We start from the raw sequence: 19,199 nt of genomic DNA, 5'->3' as shown, positions 1-19,199 counted from the left end.
CTTGCACTGATTTTATTATCTGGAAATGACTCTGAAATTATCTGGAGGAATGATCAGCTACATGACAAATTATTCTTTCTTGTAACAAGGAGCATAAATACATCTTCCCATGTCCACATTTTTAATTGGGTTTCAGACCAGAACTCCAATGTTGTTTCACAGAAACCTCTCTGCATTGCATTTATACAATTAGCAAGGACTTCAAAGAAAATTGATGTTTTCTTACTTTGGTGAATTCTGGACTGTAAGTATCTCGATAGTTTATTATCACCTGCTTTAACATTAGCAGCAAGTTCAAGAAGAGCCACATACAGCCTATTCTGTGACATTTTTTACGCCGCACATACAGGCTTTTCCTTCAGGGCCTTCCTTACACAGATGATTTACCAGTTACGTGTTGAATGTGCTACAAACAACTTTTTAGTTTTTAAAATAAACATTTTTTGAAAGAAAGAAAATGAAACTTCTTTTCTTGCTTTTATTTAATCTTGAGTGAGCTTCCATAAAGAATTTTGGGTAAAAAGTGCCCAAATAAAGAGTGGTGATGGGAACTGTAACTCATCACTTTTCAATAAGGTAAGTTTTTGATTTACATGAGGTAATAAAAAGTTTGCACATAATTCTATAGCTCAATGCACTCCTCTATTCACAAATGACTGTTTGACAAATTACTCTTACGTCTTGATCAAATGAAAGACCAAAACATAAATTTGTTAGTCAGAAAATTTTGAGTACTAGAAATTGAATATCAATGCAAATGAGGTTTTCAATTATTTATTTTTTAATAGGAGTTGGCATATTAGTGCCTCTCATCTACCATTTTCCTCTGAAAGGAAGCAGAACTCTTGTTTGGGGGCACGATAAACACAGAATGAAACTAGCACATCTTGGCATTCCAGAAACTATCAAGGAGTGGGAAGGTTTGTCAAAAGGACTTAGGAGCCAATTCAAGGAAGCTTCATGTTGACCCAAAAAGATAATTGGACAAGGAGGAATGAATAAAGAAAGAGAACACGAGACGTTTTCAATAGATGAATCCATAATGAGAGTAAAAAAGTGGTTGGTACCTGGAGGGTAAAGGACGTGGTCAGGCTTTTTCCACTCTCCTGTCCTGGCTTCCACAGCCGCCACCTTGGCCCAAGCAAGGGCCTCCTGGGAACCTGGGCACAGGGTACTCACACCAATAATCATGGGCTCCTGTGCCCAGCGAGCACGGGCATGCGCACACGTAAACAGGCACACCTGAGCCTAGAAGCGGGGCTCAAAGCGGTTCTGGGCTGAGTGCAGAGGTGAGACCATGAGAAGAGAATGAGAAGGTCAGAGAGAGGCCAGGGAGCTCAAGGATGCATGGGGGGCTGGAGGCTTTGTTGCCTGCCTGCCTCCCAGCCCCCTGCAGGCCCCCTTCTGTCTCCTTGCATCCAGCCCCCCTGCCTGTTATGCCTGTGTACCGGGTTCCCTGAGAGCATTAAGGACTTGTGAATATCCACCCAGGTCTCCAGGACTCTTGTCATCCACCTGCCTTAATGCACAGTGAGCCTGTCCTGTGCATGCTGGCACCACAGTATCTTTAAGCATGTGAGAGAACTCACTTTTTAAAAAGAGCTAAAAGGGGCCACACTGGTGGTACAAGGGGTTAAGTCTCAGCACTATGAAGCTATCAGCAGCCACTGTGGCATGCGTTCCATCCCGGGCCAGGGAGATATCCCACATGGCGCAGCAGACCTCTCCCGGCTCACCCACTGCTCCCCTCAGCAGTGTATTTCAGTAGATCCACCTGTTCTGCTCCTCACTCTAACTCTGGTGAAACCTCTCACTCCCTGCACCCCTGGCCCACACTCCAGTTCTTGTGTGCATAAATAAAACAAATCTTAAAAAGAATAAAAATAGCTGAAAGGAGCGACTAAGACAGATATAATGACTTTACAATATAAATTGTACGACTGATTGCAGGAAGTTTCTTTGCAATGATAATCAATGGCTTCTAACATGGCAAAACATTTGGAGAAACCTGAAAGCTTTCTGCAGAGTGAACATTTATAATCTAGGAGTTTGGAGTTCATACCAGAGGAAGTTACCACGAAGAGAGTGAACCAGGGGCAGTTCCAAGGAGTCTGCTGTTGGCATTTAAATATCTCAGCCGGGTGGATGTCTTTTGGCCCTTCTGCCAGCAGCCTTCCACTTGGAAACGGAATTTCATGGCATCATCAATAGATCAGGAAAACCCAATTGTAATTTCTATTTTCAGCAATACCTCTTCTGACTGTTACTAGGTCTCAATGGCTCTGATCCACACTCCCCATAACCACTCCCCATAATCTCTGCACAATGGTAGTAGCTGAATAACTGTTGTTTTATCTACTCTGCCACCAGTGCATTTCCAAGATCACTGGGGCAATCACAGCACTTTAGTCTTCAGAAATTCCCCAAGGTTTCTGTTGCATTATACCAAGTTCATCTGAACTTAATTCCTTTCATTTGACTTTCAGCTGCATCCTGCATTGCAATTTACAGCTGTCTCTCATAGAGACAGCTACCCCTGGGCTGTTGCCTCTCACGTGACTGCATGGCTGGCTATTCCAGGAGGCCAGACCCCTCTTAAGTCTACTTGTATGTTGAACTGATTTATAAGTATTCAAATACCTGAAAATCATAATCGGTGTGTGGCTGTGTGAACAGCTGTCTGAAAATGTGAAAATTTAAATGCCTGCAAGAGGGAAGCATTACTTAACAGGTTTAAAATCTATTCTCCTCTACTATGTGTTTACATAATAAAAAATGGCTCATAACCAATAGTTATAGGGGGAACTGATGGAGATAAAACCAAGAAATCAAATTGGTTTAGTCACAATTTTTTTTCACATTACATTAATACCTTTATGCCATGTAAGTTGGAGCAGATAATGCAAAGTGTACCAAAACGGCTGGACAAAAACCACCGAGGGATGGGTTATTCATTGTACATGATGTTTAGTCCCCTCATTTTTTTTTTTTTTTTCCTCTTGGCTTGGCTCAGTTTGAACACACTCTTTCCTAGCTTACCAATTCTTTCCACATGGTTCTGCTTATTCTGCACATTTGTCCTTGTCTCTATAATTTAACCATTTCAAACTTCCTTACATCTCTTTGCATCAAGCACATTAACCTTACTTTAATTGCTAGTTATAGTATTATGTTAAATGACAATATAGTTTCTAGCATATTCTTCACTTTGTGCAAATTTTACAGTGTCCTTGCTGTACTAATATTGATATTATATTGGTCTCATAATGCATTTTTCATATAAATTGTATTGGTTTTGAGTGGTCTGTCTATAACCTTCTTTTTCCCCATGTCATCTTTTTTTCAGAAGACAAAATTACTTAGGAATGAATATATCTTGTTTCAGTACGCAGTTTAGTAATGTTAGAGAGAAAGCTTTCAACTGCTCAGAAATGGTTTCCTCTATTCCTCTGTTCCCTCACATGAGAATATGTAGCTTAGATTTACCTACACTGACTTTGTGAACTTCTAGTAGGAGACCAGTTGCCACTGTTGTATTTGTCTCAGCTTCATTTAACATTCCTAAGATTACATTTCTAAACTTTTAATTTAGCTCTGAGTTTTGATTTTTCCCAACGTCTCTCCTCTTGCTCTCATCATTGCTAAAGCTATAAAAAAAATAAATAACTACCTTCTAATCTTTGATTAATAGGTCTTGGTATGGCCTTACTATAAGAAGGGATTTGATTATTTACGAATTCATCTTTCAGTGTAAGCCAGTCTTAGCAAGACTGACTGCATGGTATTCCACAAACAAGACCTGTTAATATCAAAGTTTCAGATACTTCATGCTCTATGGATAAAATTCCACCCATGTGCTTTGACAATGTCAGCTCTGCTTGCCTGGCTTGTTCGTGTGAGTTCAAGAAACCAACACTTGGGGCTCTGCTCTTCCCAGTTTGCAGCCAGCATAAACTCAGTGGTCAGGATGCCCATGCAAGGTCTGGAAACAGTCTCCTAAGGTCAATGTGGATGAAGCATCCGAACCCCCAACATGCCTCAGCTGACCTCTCCCTTCCTCACCCAGCTAATGCACTTAGCCAAACCTCCATCTGAATTTGAGGTTTTATTCCAACCTCTCATGGGACCTGGATGCCACTGTAAGTTCCAGTCAGCTAAACTGGGAACTTGATGACCTGAGTTCCTTTCAACCTCCCACTCCCTGATGCTCAAGCTGGAATATTGTTTTTTGTAATCCTGTCTTATTCCCCATGGCTGTGCCTGAACTGTGGGTCACCAGTCACATGATGGAGCACTTGTTTTCTAGAAGCCCTGGAGCAAGTCATGTCCTGCCCCCAGGCAGCAAGTCATGTCCTGCCCTCAGCACACAGGACACAACACACAGGTGTGAGACATGCCAATGCACTGCCGTGGGGGAATCCCTGACCTCCCCAGGTTTGGGGCTATTCTTCTGAGGCTCCTTGGCTCTTGAACTCCACTTAGGTGGTACTAGCATGCTTTCAGCCATGAGCCCCAAGGGACTTTCTTTCCTCTGATGAAACAGGCCAGCACCTCAATGGTGAAGCACTTCTCCGCAGCTCCTGCATAAAAGTACAGAAGAGAGATATTTGTGGGTTCCCCCTGGAAGTTGTCTGTACCTGCATTATCCATATTGCATTGGCTGAACTGCTAGAGAACACAGGGGACATCGACTCCTCATGTGACCAAAAAAATAAAGGAAAAGAAAGAAACAGGGATTACTGATCAACAAGCATCTCTGCCTGGTACATACAAAAATACAAATAGCACCATAAACTTTTGTTTGCCATACCAGAAGCCATTAAAATCGAGGCAAATACTTTAAATTATACTTAAATATGACAGATACTTAATGTAGCTTAAAAATGTCTTTAGAATAAGAACTAGGGACAATAAACACACCACGCATAATGTGATTTTATAGTAGGGAATTTAAAAATAGTAAAGCTATAAGGAGAAGAAGTAAATACCAAATAATTTCAAAAGTCATTATTTTTATAACATCTATATGGATGACATGCAGGAGGGAATATGGAGACTGTTTTTTTTTTTTTCCCTAAATGGTGAGATCAACATATAAATAACTGACTCTATTATGAAGACCAGAGGGAATCACATCAGTAGACAGAATGAATTAAATGAATGTGAAATGATCTTTGACTCCTGCTGGAATCTTACTGACCTAACTTGATTACCTAATTCCTGCTCCATGCACAGTGATTTTCTTTGGCATTGTCAATATGACACTTTCAAGGGTCAAGTTCTGGTAATGAACTACTCCTCCATGTATTGACACATTTATCAGTAGGCAAATGTCAACATCACTAACCCTTTTCTTAATCTTCTATTCAAATTCAAAAATAAATTAACTGTTCTCTCCAGGGTCAAACTCCCATCTCTGGGAGATGAACAATGACTTTAAATTACTGAAGGTAACAAATGTATAAACAAAGAAATTGAAATGGTCTCTGGGGAAAAGCATTATTGTCCATTAAAGATAGACTCAACACTTTGCTCCCCCACTCTGCTCAACTTCTCCATCAACCTTCCCAGGAGAATGTTTATTCAGCTCCTTTGACAACTTTGGCCACTGATACCCTGCATTACCCATAAGCATCTTCCATGACTTGTAGAGAATAAAATCTGTGCAAGTTTTTACTTGACATCATGTGTGGACTATTTGAGGGTATTATCCATTTGTTACATTAGCACAACATAAACATCTCCACCAACTAGCTACTGCTTTTCTCAGCTACATGCCTTCTACTCATACCTTCCTGTGCACTTGTACTTGATTTTTGCCACACTGCACTCAGCAGTTGTCTGCTCCCTCTGCTCATACAGAGAAGGATCATCCTACTCCATTCATTTTGAAATTTCATTCCCGTTAAGTTTTAACCTTCTCTTCCAGGAAATCTTCCCACATGTATGTCTGACTTTACTTCAGCATTTTGCAAGCTTCCATTGAATCTTGAACACAAATTCTGTGCGCCTTTCTGTACATGTGGCTATTTATTCATTAGATGATGAGCTCTTTGAGGGAAGGGACTATATGCTATATTTTACATTTTGATGCCTGACACAATGGGAACTCATAAGTTCCCGAAGTATAAAGAATGAGTTACAATATTGGCCTCAGTTGGAGACCAGCTATACACACAAATCAAATATTTTATTTATTATCCCTGTATGTAATGAATACCTTTCTCTCTGTGCCAAATATTTCACTTGACAAGAGAAATGTAAGGATGCAGTTCAAGTTCATGGTGCTTGAACTGAAGTTCATATTCTTATGAATTAGCAGGTATTTGGCCCTATTTCAATGATGCTAAAATAGTAATGATCATACCATGTGCCATTATGATTAACATAAAATGCCACCAATGCAACTCTGATGTCTTGCTCTTGTTATACAGAATTTGTACTTTATTCTTGTTGAAATATCGTCTTTAGACTTATTCATGATAAATTGGTTAAATTAGTCTGGAGACGTTTTCACATTGGAAGTTTAATTCTTTGGCATGACTTTTCAACTCAAGCTGTCAGTCATACATTTATCCATAAAATGTTATCCTCTGCATTCAGTAGACATATTGATCGGCATTGCTGAATTGGAATAAAATTCAGTTAATATGATTTGTAATGTTTACTTTTTTAAAAAAAAATTGTATCTTTTTTTTATTGAGGTAATGGATACAACACCATATGATTCAGAGGTATTGGTTTATACCTCTTCAGATGAATGGTACCATAACACACCACCACACCCACCACCCAAATACCCACAGTGCTTCTTCTCCCCTTTTGCTCCCCACCCCGATTATTTCTGATCCCCTCAATTCTATGGTCAGATTTCTGGGATTTGTTATTGCCTTAGTTTTGTCTGTCCCTTTGTTTTATTTCTCTATATGCTACAGATGAGTGAAACCACCTGGCATTTGTCTTTCTAACTTTCCCTCCAGTTCCATCCATGTTTTCACAAATGGTAAGATTTCATTTCTTTTTTGCAGTTGTTTATACACCTAGCATCTTAATCCACTCATCTGTTGTTGGGAACTTAGGTTGTTTCCATAACTTGGCTATTGTAAATAGTGTTGCAATGAACATAGGGGTGCAGAGATTCCTTCAAGTTGGTGATTTTGCATTCTTCAGATAGACACCCAGGAGAAGAATTGCTGGATCCATGTAGTAGATCTAACTTTAATATTTTGATTATCCATGAGACTGTGTTCTACAGGGGCTAGACCAGTCTATTTTCCCACCAACAGAATATGAGGTTTCCTTTTCTTCTATCCCTTTACCAGCACTAGCTGTTTCTGCTTCTGATCTTTTTGATATGAGCCATTTTCACAGGTATGTCATGCTCTCTTATTGAGGCTTTGATTTCATATTCAAACTGATAAATGATGATGAGCATGTTTTCATGTGCTTGTTGGTCATCTATGAATTTTCTTTGAAGTGTCTGTCTAACTCTTCTGCCATTTTTTTGATTGGGTTGTTTTGTTGTGTTTTATCAGTTCTTTGTGGATCTTGGAAACCAGCCCCTTGTCAGATGGGTGGTATACAAATGTTTTTTCCATTCTGTTGGTTGTTTTTCATTTTATGATAGTTTGTGTCACTATGTAGAAACTTTATCATGTTTTTAAAAGAATTTTTTTCTTTCTTATTTTTTAATTATTATTTTTCATTTATTTATTTATACAAGCACTGGGTACAGTCAGAAGCGCGGGAGGGTGAGAGAATTCACCAGAGCCAGAGTGGAGAGCAGAAGGCAGACTGACAAAGTACACTGCTGAGGGGAGCAGCGGGCGGCAGGAGAGGTCTGCGCACCATGTGGGACCCTAGCTGGTGGCCAGGGCTCGAACAGGTGCTGCAGAGGCTGCGGGCAGCTTTGCAACCCAGCGCTCATATGCTGCGCCACAGGGGAGGCCCTTTTTTTAAAAATTATTTTTAAGATTTATTTATTTATACAAGAACTTAGGTACAGGTCAGAGGTGCAGGAGGGTGAAGGAATTCACCAGAGAAAGAGGGGAGCAGAACAGGCAGACAGGCCAAAATACACTGCTGAGGGGAGCAGCAGCAGGCAAGGCAGGAGAGGTCTGCGGCACCATGTGGGAATCTCCCTGGCTGGCCAGGGATCGAACCTGTGCTGCAGAGGCTGCAGACAGCTTCATAGCACAGCACTCAACCCGCTGTGCCACCGGGGAGGCCCCAAAACTTTATCATTTGATATAGTCCCATTTATATATTTTTGTTTTAGTTTCCATTGCTATTGTAGTTGAGACATCACAGAAGCCAGTGTCATGGAGTGTTTTGCCTGTTTTCTTCTATTTATTTTATGGTTTTAAGACTATATGTTCAGGGATCATTTCTATGGTTCCTTACTCCTGTTATTTGAATATTCCCTAAAACTTCTGGTTTGTCAACTTCCTCATCCATTCTCTAGAGTAAATTTCATGCTAAGGGTTAATAATATATCCACACTTTGTTTCTGGAATCTTCTTTTAGTTTGGGATTTTATTGCAGTTGATGTCTGTTAGTGTACAGGCCTTGACATCTACATAATGGCTTATGTCTGATTGATGGCAACTATGAGATGAAAGTGATTAAAAGACACATTACAAATACAGAGAGCTTAAGATGTAAAAATAAATGAGTGATAACTAAATAAATACATAACATTTTAAGCTGGAAAAAAATACCACATGATCGGTTACAGAATATTACAGGAATACAGTGGGTCATTGATTCATTTTGTTAGAGGAAGTTAGGAAAACTCTATGTAGTTACAGAAACAGTAATATTATGGCTCAATTTTTGAAATTTGCATATAAAACAATATGGAAAGATTGTGACAACTTTCTTATGTCAACACAAACCTCGTAGAAATAGATGACATCTTTAACTTCTAGGTCTCTAATGCAGTTCACACAGAACAGGTGAAATATGCTATAAATATTTGATGAAAATATTTATCATCTTTAGGTTGGAATATGCATATATTAAATATTGACTACTGAAGATATTAATACTTAATGTTATTTTTGACAAAATGAATGTTTTATGATTAAGAATATTATAAAAGGTGCATATTTGTTTGCAAAGTATATTTAATATTTAATGGTGTCAGTGAGGGTAACTGTACAAATTGGAAACATAATCCACTTTTAAATTCATAAAAGTATAAAAATAACTCTAAAAGTATCTATTATAAAAAGCAAGTATTATAGGTTTTATTGAGTGAATAGAATTAAAAGAAAAAGAAAATTCCCCATATGTACATATAGTTACCATTCTTACTTGTTTTGTAAGAAAATAATGCAATAAAAATCATCATCATTAATTAAATACTAAATACATGCCAGGCCCTGTTGAAAGGATATACATATATTTAACTTATTTATTCTCCATAGTCAACTCTTAATATCATGGTAGTCAAGATGGTGATTCAGCCTGGAGTCAGATTGGCTAATTCAGCAAAGAGGTTCTTTACCACTATCCAAGTTACCTCAGGTGAGGCTTGAGTTGGATGCAGGACAACTGGTCAATAGGCAGAGGAGGCAGGGACATTCTGGGAAGGGCATCAGGGACATTTAGATAAACATGAATTGTCAAGTCTGATGAAGAGGAATCTATGTTAAAATTCTGCCTTACCCCTTACTTGTTATGTGTTAATTTCCTTAACCTACTGAATACTTATTCATCCTTCTCATATTAAAAATAGGATATGCTATCTGTTCTTCACTGATGTTAGGATAATTTATTTCTATGAAGTATCTATATAAAAAAATCAAATGGCTATCTGCAAGTGACATATTCCCAGAAGAATAGGAATCCACAATGGAGGTCAGCAAAGGAGCAGCAGAGGGACAGATGAAAGGAAAGATAGAAGGGAACTGTGTCAAATGGAAGCCAAGAGAGGTATGCTTCTAATCCACTCTCCACCACTGCCTGGTCTTTGCGACCTTGAGGTCACTTCAACAACTTGAGTCTCATTTTTATCCCCTTTAAACTGAGATAATAATACCTGCTTCCACTGCAGGTTGAAAAGGGAATCTGAGAAAGTGGCAGGCACAGAGAATTGCAACTATAAATATTCATTGTTCTTGTTTTCCTCCATTCTCCTCATTACCTTTATTCCAGGAGAGTATAATGAAGGCTGTTCACGCTGAATCCCAACCAATTTGAAAGGAAGGTAGCATCATTCCAGGATATGAGTCAAAGCCTTTCAAAAGAGATGAGAAAGATCTTAGAGGAAATGGAATTCAACCCTTTGCCCGATGAAGAGGAATCTGAGACTGAGGGTATGAAGAGACAAGGAGTTGAAGTTACAAGGGCAGAGCATAGACTTGACCCCCAGCGGGGGATACCTCCTGTCACCATAGTGTCTTGTAGATCATGTTAAGAAACTCAGCCTGAACGGGAACAATCTGCCTTTGCTTCTAATTTAAATGCGATGTAAAACCAACAAAGAAATGAGAGCATCTCTCCACTCAATAAGATTAACATTTCCTTATATAGTTTCCTCCCCATTTTTCGAACATTTCTCATTGTTTTAAAAATGGGAAATTCAAACCCGCTTTAAAGGAGCAGGAGAATCATTACATTTATTATGTAGAACAAACTAGTAGCTGGAGATGGGCAGCTATCTAGAGGCAGTGACCAAGCTGGTTCAAGAAGATGCACCCAGGGTCAGGTTGATTTATGCCCCTCCCTTTCCTGCCCCCTTCACCCTCCCAGCAGGTTTCAATGTCCAGCTGGCTGAAGGCTTGTTTCCTTCAAAGAGACCAAGTATATTCAAATGTAACTCTTCTGTCTCCTTAACTGTCTTGAGCTGTTTCTCTGGGAGAAATTTTTGTTAAATCTTCCCTAGCACTTTAAATAATAAATGACTTTACTCAATAGAAAGCAAAATGCATTTTTTACACCACTCCAGGTTAGAAAATGTCTAGCATGACAAACGTGAATGGCTGAAGAATTAAACTTGGGGAACAAGGGATTTTCAGTCTCTGGAAATGCTTGGGGTGGGGAAGTAAGCAGGCCAATTTGCTACATATTTTGAACTATTCCAAAGGAAACTACTGTCAGTGGGCCCCTCTTATTTTTATTTATTTATTTATTTATTTATTTATTTATTTATTTATTTATTTAAGGATTTATTTATTTATGCATACAAGAGCTGGGGTACAGGCCAGAGGTGTGGGAGGTGAGAGGATTCACCAGAGACAGAGCAGGGAACACAACAGGCAGATCCACCAAAATACACAGCTGAGGGGAGCAGCGGGTGAGTCAGGCGAGGTCTGCTGAGCCATGTGGGTAGCTCCCTGGCCAGCCGGGGATCAAACTCATGCTGCAGAGGTTGTGGATTTCTTCATAGTGTGGTGCTTAACCCCTTGAGCCACCAGGGAGGCCCCTTATTTTTATTTTTAAATGTGCACAATTCCTGGTGGCAGATAAACTAATATTGTCAGGACAGTATAAATTCCACAGAACATAATGTTTATGGCAGATGACTTATCCCCCAAGAATAGTAGCAAAGGGATTCACACACAAAAATGTGCTTAATAAAAGAACATGCTTCCTTCCATCTGAATGTTTTATGGGCTACAGAAATATTTGGAAGGAAGTATTGAGTTGAGTAACCTAATACAAATATCAGTTGTCACAGACCACAGATCAGCAGTGGCAATTTCAAGAGGATTTTAAATTCTCTTAGAAATGAAAGTTGACTACATCAAGGCATCATGGGTGTTGCATGTCAGGACAAGTTAGAAATTATACAAAAGTCTCACCTCAAGCTGAAGTTTCTAGCATCTTACAAGATACCAAGATAATGGCATCACCCCAATTACTAATCAGGTCACAAGATGGTGAGCACTCATTAATTTTCTGGTTATTAAAATTTTAAAATCAACTTGTCAATGTTAGAATTAATAGTGCACTATGCTGTCAGGTAAAAACTGTGAAATTCCTGCCAAAGATTCTTGAAGAATTGAAAAATGATATCTATGTACATAGTAGGAATATACACAGTAACTGCATCCTACTTGTTACAAACATTTTTTAACATTTATTTATTTATTTATACAAGCACTGGGTACAGTCAGAAGCGCGGGAGGGTGAGAGAATTCACCAGAGCCAGACTGGGGAGCAGAACAGGCAGACTGATGAAGTACATTGCTGAGGGGAGCAGCGGGCACTGCAGGAGAGGTCTGCACACCGTGTGGGACCCTCGCCATTGGCCGTGGATCAAACCAGCACTGCAGAGGCTGCGGGCAGCTTCGCAGCCCAGTGCTCAACCGCTGTGCCACCGGGGAGGCCCTTGTTACAAACATTTGCAGACAAAAAAATAATAAAGAATAGTTTCATAATAAAAGTCATATGTATGTTTGATTTTTATCACATATGTGATCACAGCCACACATGCCTACATGTATGTGCACATATATGTATATGAGTGTGTATGTTTCATCTATGCATTTTCTGTTAAATGGAATGACTGTGACCGAAGTTCATGCCATTGTTATAGTGTTGGAATTTTTTGCTTTCTATGGAAAAGCATATGATGTATATAGTCATTACACATTTTCCTATTGCTTTCTTCTCCCACCCAGGCTGTGCCTTACTGTTTTACCATGTGAAGCAAAATTTGTACACTAAGGAAAACCATGACATGAAAGTTCAGCCCCAAATTCTCCATTAACAAGAAAATAGTCAAATGGAAACTATCCTCAGGGTTAACTTTCTGAGTCAAACAAATTCTGGGTTAAGTCCAGGCCATCCTAGTCATGTAGCTGTAATCTCCCAAGTCTCAGCTTTTACATCTGTAATATTAGAATATATTAAATAAGTCTATGATTAATATTGTAGTTAGTAATATTAAAAATTATAAAATAGGAAACATACTTTGAATAATGCCTTAACATGCGGTAGACTCTCAATAATTGTAAGCCACTATTACCATTGTATATTGAATTATTTTAACTATTAAGTATTATTAACTTAAATAAGAGTATCTTCACCACTTTCTTCACTATCTTAACTTGTACATCTGTGGTTACTAACCTATGCTTTTACCAGCACAATTTAAAGATTCTCACACAGAGACCTTCGGAAAGGATTTGGGAAGTTCATTTAAAATAAAGCGATGCCTGGTAAACATTAGGATGATTGCATTTCTCATAAAATAGAATAAATCAAATTTTTTTTGGTTCTATTTTTTGTCTCTGTGCTTTCAGTAAGGGTCATCTTACTTTGCCCTTGGGTAAATGTCTTGAATTTCCCTTACAATGTTAGATAATAGCAAGTTTTGTGATCACGCTGACCTCTGCTAACACACACACGTTCCCGAGTTGGCCACATGGATGTATGGCTGGTGAGTTTGCACGAGCACCAGGCTCCGACAGGGGCCCAGGCACAAAGGGCAATGCTTTGTGGACTAGTGCTCTCTTAAAATGCTTGGTAGTTTTGTCTTTGAGTTTGTGTTGTATAAGGGAGGACCCATGGGGCTTGTCTGTGCTCCTGAGTAGTCCCACATCATCACAGCTCCTGGTCTCCTAACTCTGAGTTCTCAGGCTGGGGCCTGAGCACTGGTCCTAGAAGAGTAAATGAGTACACACACCCCATGTACTGGGTCATGGGGCAACATCAGGGCCCTGGGCGAGGACCTGTCCTCAGCAAAGTCCTTGTACCTAAGAAAGTGTGACATTAAACAGTACATAAAATCTATAATGCATCAAGAAGGAGAATACAGAAGAAAAGGGAAAAAAAACTATTTTCTTGCTTTTTGAATCAAACACCTGCATGTTCTTTTTGTTTTGCCCGGAATGTGATGGAGCTGAGCCAGCTCCCACCCATCTTTGTGGGCAGTGGGGAAAATGCTCAGCCTGCTGACAGCCTCGTCCAAAGTCATTTTGGCATAATTCAAATATCTTTTTTGTTCTCTACCCTCTGATTCCTTTTATGTTCTTGATGTGCCTTTGAGGTCCAAGGGTAGTGGAATTACTTCCTCAAATGTATTTTGGTTCAGAAATTTTACATCTTACATTTGCTCTCTTGTCCACATTTCCATTTTTACATCCTGTTAAAAATGTGACTCTTTTCTGTGTCTTCAGTAGGTTTCATTCTTTAACTCAACTCCTTTCCCAGGAAAGCTGTAAAATTTTCCATCACCATTGATGAGTTACAGGTTGAAGTCTGTCTTGAAAAGATTCCACTAAGAATAACCAATGTTTGCCCCTGATTTCAAATAAAAATATAATAAATACTGTGAGATCCTCACTCTGTGTTGAGCACCACTGAAAATACATATTACACCTTAACTCATTTCACCCACATAATACTCTATTGAGGTGGGGAGTATTATTAACTCCAATTTATAGATGAACAATTTGAGGGAGAGAAAGAGAGAGGTTAATAAACACCCTCATTTAGGAAGAAAAAACTAACAAGTGCTTGAATCAGAATTCATGTCCAAACATTTTCCGGGTACCTAGTATGGTGGAGGAACCAGAATTAATTCTTGCTGTCTTCATCCTCCCTGCCTCATCAAAAGCAAAATGAGTAACAATGATATTATTAATTTATTCACCAAGGACTCACTTGGAAAGCACTAGGCCATGTTATTGGTATTTTATAATTATATTTTCAAAATAATTCTTTGAAATAGGTCTTATCCCTCGTTTGAAGATGAAGAAGTTGAAGTTGACAAAGGATGAGAATTTGAGCTTGTTCAGAAGGCAAGGAATGGCTGCGGTGGTGCCCTTCAACCCCAGGTCCGTGGGAAGCTGGGAGCCATGGTGCTGAATGTCAGCATCTACCACTGTGGCTGTGGCTTCAGGGATCCCATCCAGACAGCCCACAATACCTCCAGCTCAGCCCTGGGAGCCCATTATCTGCATCTCGTCCTAATTCTAGGTCAATATCTTTAACAGTCAACAAAAATTACATGTCGTGGTCTCCTCCCATCCCCTGCAGAGAGCTAACTTCACCCACACACCATTGCATGTCCATCAGCAAATGACTTAACTACTAGGCAACCTACCAGTTTGCCACCATTTCTTGCCATCCAGGTGCCATTTATACTCGTTAAGTCCTTTGCCACTTGGCGAGGAAATTTTCTCCCTTGATATCTTGTCTGTAGTATTGGTTCAACCCTGCAGTTAGTCTTCTCTGCTTGGGATCACGCTCCACTCTTCTGCAGGAAATCATTTTTTTTTCCTGTATGAAAATGGAAGATAAAATATAATGAAGTGTAAAGCTTAATTAATAAAAGCCATGTGGCCTTCCCTAAGAACTGTGATTCTCAAGAAATACAGATTTTACCATGAAATTGCCTTGAACTAACCCTCCAGTGTTTTTCCATCCTCTCCAAATGAGGAGAAACTCAGCATGGAATACGCAGACTCAAGGATCGCCCCCCTTCCTATCCACTAACCTGATGTCCTGACCAATCCCTCCACACTCTGACTTTCTGGGGTGGTGCACCTGATGACTTAGAGCGAGGCTGGAAATCTTAGCTCTGCTGCATTTTAATATGCAAATTTAGATCTAATATCTAAATGGTTCAGTCTCTTTGCCTATGATACAGGAGTATAGCTGGTAGGTAGCCTATAAGACTGTTCTAATGTTTACCTAAGTAAATATATATACATGGACTAAAACAAAGCTTGCAAGTAATAGGACTTATGCAAATATGTCACTGTTACTGTCAATTTTGATATTATTATTGTCATTAAGAGTAGTCATTGTTATTTTGTTTGATCATTATAACCAGGGGAAAGAGAAAGTAACCATATGGTTCAACTTCATGGAGTTGTGGATACCAGATCCCTGGCTTAATTACCAGGCTTTTGAATAGACCTATCTGTTGGAAATGATGAAAAAAAAGAAGACATGTTGGAACAAATTTTCTGCCTTCCCTCCATCCTGCCTATCTCCCACTTCTGGTGTCAGGATGTTGGTGGTAGTGGTGGTGGTGGTGGTGTGTGGTGGGGGCTGGAAGGGGGAAAAACACAATAAAATAAACATTCCCAAAGCAACTCCATGTAGAACAGCCTCGTGGGACATTCCCTGAACATCCCAGGAGGCACCTGCCTTTGGACATCAGTGCCAACTTTTTCTCTGCCCAGGACAACACCCATTCCCAAGTCTTCTTCAGTTTTTATCTGACAGACTCCCACTTAAATTTCAAAAACTAGCCCATGAGCACACCATTCCAGGAAATCATCTCAAGTTTCTCCCAAATTAGTATATATCACCCCCTCCTCTGTGTGCCTTGTGTTATGGATATACCTCTATCTTCAACTCATTAATTTGTATTATGAGTCATTTGTATGTGGTCCTATTTATAAACATTGCCATGTAAGAGCCTCTAGGGCTATCCTCATGACCTACCATAATGGAAATTAAGGTTCTCAGCCCACATTTTCTAAATTGCATCATATCACATCAAATTGCATCAAAGTGAGATGAGGTCACATTAAGTAGTTTTTTTTGTGGTGTTCTAATTCTGGAGAAACAGTCTATTTATGAAAACTACCAATAATGTAATGTTAGTGATCCAGAGGTAACAATAAACAGAGTTAAGTGCACCTGAGCTAATTCGTTTTTTTCAAAATACATCTGAAGTCTTTACTCCCACCAACAAAATCCTGCAATGTTTTCATGGTTTATATTTTTCTGAGTGATTTAATGTAAAGGGGATTGATCAAGTTAAAGAAATATATTGACATTTTTTAAAGAACCAGTGAAACATCAAGAAGCTAAACCTGAATCTACTGACTGTAAAATTAAGGACTTTATGCCAAGATCATCTGCTTTTAAACAGTCATTTTTGTGCTATTCGGTGTTGACTTTTAGACTACCTGTGATCGGTATCTAACTTTATGAACTTGTATGTGGAACTCCAATAATATTGATATCTCATAACTCAGCAACCAAATACGAATTTAGTAAAGCCCCTACAATTTAATCCCTCTTTTTCATTAACTAAGATGCATTTTTGACCTTATCCTATTTTGTTATATTTCATGTTTTCCTGCTTTCTTTGAAACTTTCATGTTAGGACTCTAATCCTTAATCAAATACTTAGACACCTATGAACACATATCCTCATAGGGCAAGGTATTTACTTGGACGTTTCTTTTCTCATAAGTGAGAATTATATATGTCTTGTGATTTTGCAATGTGTGCTGAAATAGAAAAATCACTGAGTTAAGAAATACAGAAAGAGTTGCCCAAATGGGTAAAAAGTTGATGTCAAAGAAATATCATGATAAAATAAATGTCATTTCTAGTAAAATGATTCCTTTCTGACCAATTATATTTTGCATATTTTGTTTCCTCCAGTACACACTCTCTCTATATAGATAATAAACCTCTCTCTCTCTTTCTCTTTCTCTAACTCCCCCCTCTCTCCATCCATCCATCCATCCATCCATCATCTATTGATCTCTCTAATCTATACGTACACAACAACACTATTGAGATATACTTGACAGGTGATCAGCAATCACTCTTTACTTCCTCTCTACCCACCCAGACCTGATTAAATATGAATTAACTTGCTGTCCCTACAGATTTAACTATTTTGAATATTATATTAAAAAAATCACACAATGTTTTCTGTAGTGAGTGGTTTCTTTCACTTGGTAGAGTGTTTTCAAATTTCAACCATGTTGTACCATGAATAAGTCTTTTAGGTTTTATTGTGGAATGCTTTGCCATTTTATAAAGATATTATACTTTATCCATTTATTTGTTGATGAATCAGGGTGGTATTAATGATTATGACAATAGGGCCTCCCCGGTGGCGCAGCGGTTGAGTGCTGGGTTGCGAAGCCGCCTGCGGCCTCAGCGGCGCCGGTTCGATCCCCGGCTGCTCCCCGGCCACCAGAGGAGGGTCCCACATGGCGCGCAGACCTCTCCTGCCGCCCGCTGCTCCCCTCAGCAGTGTACCTCGGTCCTTCTGCCTGCTCTGCTCCCAGCTCTGGCTCTGGTGAATTCTCTCACCCTCCCGTGCTTCTGACTGTACCCAGTGCATGTATGAACAAAAAAACAAACAAACAAACAAATAAATAAATAAAAAAAAACATGCCTCTATAAAAAAAAAAAAAAAAAATGATTATGACAATAGAATAATTTCAAGGCAATATATTAATAGTAGAATGAATTTGATTAAATGATAATAAGTAATGAATATTATACATTTGTTTGAAACTTAAAGAATTCCTGACAAGATTATCTGTAATCTGGATCTGAAATTATAGTTAGGTAGTAAGTGGAAAGAGCAGAGGGCTAAGAATGGACATGGCTAAATGCAAAATAACAGTGCAGAATAACACAAAAAATTTCCTTTTCTGTATAATGAAGGCATCACACTTTTCTTACCAACCTAGTGCATGTTCTGAGAACCACATATTAGAACATATGCAAAGCATATTAAAAATTTTATAAATATACTTTATTTTTTAAATGTGCTTCTTTACAGAGAGTTTGCAGTTAGAAACACAAAATATGGCCTCTTTATATTCTGTTAAATACAATCACAAGCTTCTGGGGATACTTTTTTTAAAAAAAAAATTGTTTATTTATTTATACAAGCACTGGGTACAGTCAGAAGCGCGGTAGGGTGAGAGAATTCACCAGAACCAGAGCAGGGAACAGAGCAGGCAGATTGAAGAAATACACTGCTGAGGGGACCAGTGGGCGTGGCAGAAGAGGTCTGTATGCCATGTGGGACCCTCGCCGGGCGGCCAGGGATAGAACCAGCATTGCAGAGGCTGCAGGCAGCTTTGCAGCCAAGCGCTCAACCGCTGAGCCACCGGGGAGGCCCTTCTGGGGATACTTTTTATAGATGTTAACTTACTTAGCATCAACTCCTTTGACTTTTATCTTTTACTGTTAGTATTCAAACATAAAGTAAGAGTTATCAGTCTCTAAGATGGGCGATATGTGTAGCTTAATTATCTCCAAACTTTTAACATTCGATTAGTCCAGCTATTTGACATCAACAAGTAATGATGTTTCTCCTGTGTGTATGAATTATATGAATGAATACCCTCAAGACAGTCAAATTAACTTCTCCTATGACTATGTTCTCACTGGTGATATCAGATGCCAAGTCAATTACCTTGCTGATGGCAAACACCTTTCTCTATGTCTATCAACAGTTTAATTTG

General features: G+C 39.0%; 1 long non-coding RNA gene across 8 annotated transcripts in view; it reads right to left on the bottom strand.

The window, feature by feature from the left end:
- Nucleotides 1-2,785: 2,785 nt before the first annotated feature.
- The window catches only part of LOC119258752 (uncharacterized), an 80,921-nt gene continuing 64,507 nt past the window's right edge, over nucleotides 2,786-19,199 (bottom strand). For 7 of the 8 annotated variants that reach the window (XR_008554173.1, XR_008554171.1, XR_008554172.1 and 4 more), the window contains 3 exons: nucleotides 15,062-15,237; nucleotides 10,151-10,243; nucleotides 2,786-4,580 (listed from right to left, as the gene is read on the bottom strand). This is a non-coding gene — a long non-coding RNA (uncharacterized LOC119258752). Of the gene's footprint in view, nucleotides 4,581-6,597; nucleotides 6,625-10,150; nucleotides 10,244-15,061; nucleotides 15,238-19,199 lie in introns of those variants that run through there. The other variant, XR_008554175.1, reaches the window with a different exon arrangement.

The sequence above is a fragment of the Talpa occidentalis genome, unplaced genomic scaffold (genome assembly GCF_014898055.3).
Source record: "Talpa occidentalis isolate TD23 unplaced genomic scaffold, MPIMG_talOcc4v2.1 talOcc4.5, whole genome shotgun sequence".
In the NCBI taxonomy this organism is placed as follows: domain Eukaryota; kingdom Metazoa; phylum Chordata; class Mammalia; order Eulipotyphla; family Talpidae; genus Talpa; species Talpa occidentalis.
Note: the sequence above shows the minus strand (reverse complement) of the source record. Positions and strands in the feature narration are given on the sequence as shown.